The following is a 4588-nucleotide window of genomic DNA, read 5'->3' as shown; positions in this document are numbered from 1 at the left end:
ATACCATTAGTGTTAACATTCTGGTACCAGAACTTAGGAATCACTATTTTGAACCGTACTTAAGATGAAGTTGGTCATTTGAACACGCTTATTTATACTGGGATCCAAATTATTACACATAATTTTATTACCTTTATTATTGTCTTTTATATAACAAACTGTGGCTCTTCTGTATTATTTTTCTGACAGATAATAGTTTTCGAGCTAAATAGAGAAACACTATTAGTAAAAAAGTTTCGTTAGAGACTTCTTTGGGTTCATTAGTACCTGGTCTGACATAGAGATAGCAGGCGATAGTTGCTTAAAAGTTACCACTGTATTAGAAAATACACAATCTATGCAGCATATGTTTCAAGTTTGAAGACAGTGAATTTGTAAATATGGAAAAAATTGGTTTTTGTTTATGTGATACAACAGTAATATTTCAAAGGCTTTCGCACAACCAATATAAAAGCTGTACCATATTCTACTCTGGGGGAGACTACTCCTTCGTTATCAATAGTAAAATATTGGGTAGCAGAGTTTAAACGAGGCCGTACGACCTGCGAAGACCACCATCGTAGTGGTCGACCAAATATGCTGACGACTCCAGAAATATTGAAGAATATCCACGAAGCAGTACTGGATGATCGTCGACTGTTGGTGCTCGAGTCAGCAAACACAGCTCTATATACGGCGAGTATTATGTGTACTAATTGCAACGTTTGGAGCAAAGAAATCATGCAAAAACTGCCAAATTTGGCTATGAAGGAAGTGTTGTTTCATCAAGCAACAGCTCACACATTCGCCAGATTCAGCCCCCTTAAATCACTTTCTTTTCCCAGGCTAGAGAAAATGGGAAATGGTTCGATTCTTATTATAAAAAGGGGATCGAAATTATTGAACATTGAGATTTAAAAAAATAAATATATATTTTTCCAAAATTTTTGTGTTGTCTTTGTTGGGCCAGGTACTTCTGGGACTATCCTCACATAACCGTCAAACTTTCAATGTGTGTATACAGTGTAATTAATTGTTGATCATCTGTTTTGAAATTTTAACTTCTAGAAGTCTTTGGCACTTGCCATAAAACGCACCCTTTTGTTAACTCAAGTGTTTGAAGATTCTACCCCTTTGTCTAAACCTAATCCTACTACAACGGTTAATTTTCTCTTCTCATTACGTTTTGAATTTGGAATTCCCAGTCTTTAAATAAGAACTTTTTCCATAATTCAGTATTTTTTTTTTCTCAATTTCAATTTCAATGTGTTTTGGTCTAAGAAATCAAACAATGAGTGTTCGCACATTAGAGGTTATCTTTGTTAATGTTTCTCGTTTGTTCTTTGTAATGTCACAAAAGACAGTTGCAATAGAAGTCAAAAAGAAAGAATAACTTACTTATGTCAAGTCTTAAGTAAGTGTATTTTACATAAAATTACGAATGTTAAAAGATATGTATTGTCATTGCTATTAAAATAAACAGTTTCTTTTATTGAACTATATTTTAATTTTAAGTGAAGCGTAGTACATACGCAGAATAATGAGTACTACATTGTAACCAAATACAGATAGATTAGATTAATGGTGAGTTCATCTTCATTATTTCAGTCCTTCACTGTTTAGAATCTAAGGAGAAACTCTATCTGTTGCACCATCATTGTCGCGATCTGATTTTCTGATAATTCCTTGAAATCTGAAGCACTTGCGAATTATATCACAGTTTCTCATGGAACGTTCAACGTCAACATTTGTTTTCATCTATAATCCTAGCTCCTTGTATACCTAAGCGGATTTCTAAGTTCAGTTCTTTGATATACTTCCAATTTTAATCTCAATTATAGTCTAATTAGTTATAATAGTATACATTTTTAAAATAGAAATTCAGAGTATTGCCAATATTTCTACCATTTTTTGTATTACTGTTTATCGTAGCAACATGACTTCTTCAGTAAACGTTGTCTTACTTGGTTAACTATAGACGGCTTGAGTGAGTTTAGATGTAATTTGAAATAGAACGAAGCAACAGGCGACGCCAATTTTAAGGTCGGGTAATCAAGCGTTTTGTAACTTGTTGAACCCCACAAATTAAAAGAACTTGTAACGTTTTTCTCATCTGGTGTTTCAATTACGTCACCCATAAAAATAATTAAGTCTCGAATTACAAGGAATTCATTTTCCATATGATATGTTATCAACTTTAGCTGATGTGATAATAATAATTATTGATAGTGATTTCACTATTAATTTACTATTTAATAGTGATTAATAGTAACTGATGAATTTGCTTTACACGTCATATTATAGATAGTACTTTCTGTGGTAATTATACTTGAAATATTGTTAACACGTACAGTGATTCTTATTAACTATTTTTTCCCTCGCTGTAACTTGTTATTTATATTGTCGTTGATAAAAGTTTTGGTTGTGCAGGAAGCCCATAATATACTTTTATAAAAGTCTTGAATGCGGAATTATACTTATAGGGACAAGAAGTTCAATTGTGGCGGAGTACTGCCACGCATTAAGACTTCATCAAAGGTATTCATACTATTCGTAGCATTCATATTGTGGGGGAAACAAACCAATCTTTAGATATGAAGTCACAAAATGGTACAATTGATATTAGTTAAAACAAATTTCACGCTCAAGCAGTCTCGTACCACCTATTAGTACTTAATTAAATAATATCTTTCCATGGGTTTGTGGATATTGTTCAATGAACAAAAGTTAGAACTCTAATCACTCGTCAATTAAAAGATTATTTGGTAATGTTAGATAAAATACTTGTTTGTACGTACGTATATATTACATCAATTTCATAAAAAAATTATAGTGTGTACATTTTCAAAGTAAGTAAACTTCGAGCGTTGAGTGTGGAAAGCCCTTATTATAACGAAAACAGCTTACATAATTTTTTTAGACGAAGCCATTTGAAAGTTGTTCGTTCTGTATTCATTTACATACCGAAAGTTGCGTTTTGAGTGTTCCATGTAGTGAAAGTGACAATTCCGTACTGTAATACACTTTCGGGACGCTCTGGAGTAGACAAATTTAACTTACTTAAATATGACTTTAGCCACTTCAATGTTGACAGGTGACAGTATCACTTCGATGATTTTGCATAACCTCAAATTTTTAATTTTCTGAAATTATGTGGTATTGAAAAAGTTTTGGCTCTTATGCGTCGTCTAAAAAATGTTGCGTATGCCGCGGCTGAAATATTACTTTGCTGCAAAGTAGCACTTTCAGTCCTTGGTATACAAATAACGATTTTGAGTTTTGTAATGATCGTGAGTCCGGAAAATGGCAGTTTATGGTATTCTTGTACTTTACAGTGCTCTTGAATTCTCCCAATTCCCATTGAAATAATTAGAAATATATCTGCCTGTGTTTACAATGTTACCTTAGTGACTAGTAACTGTTAGTTTCTAGTTTTTCATAATTATTTCTATGAGTATATTTATATAGAAGTTGTTGAATCAAGAATTATATTTGAGAATATTCTGATAACAGATAAATATCTGGAAAAATTGGTGGAACATTCAACAACATAATATGCAGATGGAAACATTTCTAATGATATTGTTTGCTATTATCGTAAAAATGACTGTTTGCAGCTTGGTAGTATGGAAAATATTCGAATGAAAAATAAACAAAAATCCAGAACGTGCCGCTATTAAATTATTCGAAATGTCTTGATTTTTAATTATCATAAATTTTAATTACATTAAAGCACAAGTTGTTCTTACCACTATATAGTCAGTGACGTTCATTATAAAATCCATTAACGAATAGATATTGGAATAAAAAGCTAGTTTTATAACATACTCAATTAATTTATATGTTTTAAGATAAAAACTATAAAACATGCTTTCAAATTTCATTATTGTTTTATTATTAATACATTATATTATTTTAATTATTTTTCTACTCATACGTTTAGTTTTTTCCTCAATACAATGAGGCAATGACTGCATATTCTAGATTAAAGAGAAATTCAGACATTTACGTGAATTGTGGCACATTCCAACTCTCCAGAATGTTATAAATAGGGACATGAATAGGGAAATAAATAGGGACACCAGTGTGATAGAAGAAATCTTTCTCGATTTCAGAAATTCTCAGATATTTGACAGATGCAGCAATCTACAAAAATCAACATAATTCAATCAGTGGTATAACTTTTATCTCTATATTTAACTAATCCTATCAGGGTTCACAATCCGTTCCAACTACGGATAGAGATTACAAGTGGGGTGTTTGGTATGAAAAACCCTTCTAGAGCCACATCTTGAGCGTTTACACGAGCACCTATATAACGGTCTGAAATCCCAGCTATTGCTAAATAACCTTGGAAGGAACAACTTAGTTAAACGTTAAATTTATCCATAATGAAAACCTTTCATCACTGCAAATTATAGCTTATCCACTTTGTTTTCCATCTTATAGAAACTCAAGTTAATGGATAAAAACTTTGAGTGGCAAGATGAGTTTTTTAAACAAAAAAATTAGTCGAGTAGGAATGTATATTACATAGAAGCTTCTAACTAGAAATTTGTTGACAAAAATGCTATTCAGTAATAATATATGTTTAGCCGAAGACGTTGAC

The sequence above is a fragment of the Diorhabda sublineata genome, chromosome 9, assembly GCF_026230105.1.
Source record: "Diorhabda sublineata isolate icDioSubl1.1 chromosome 9, icDioSubl1.1, whole genome shotgun sequence".
Taxonomy (NCBI): Eukaryota; Metazoa; Arthropoda; class Insecta; order Coleoptera; family Chrysomelidae; genus Diorhabda; species Diorhabda sublineata.
The sequence above is the reverse complement of the archived record's forward strand: the minus strand, read 5'-3'. Positions refer to the sequence as shown.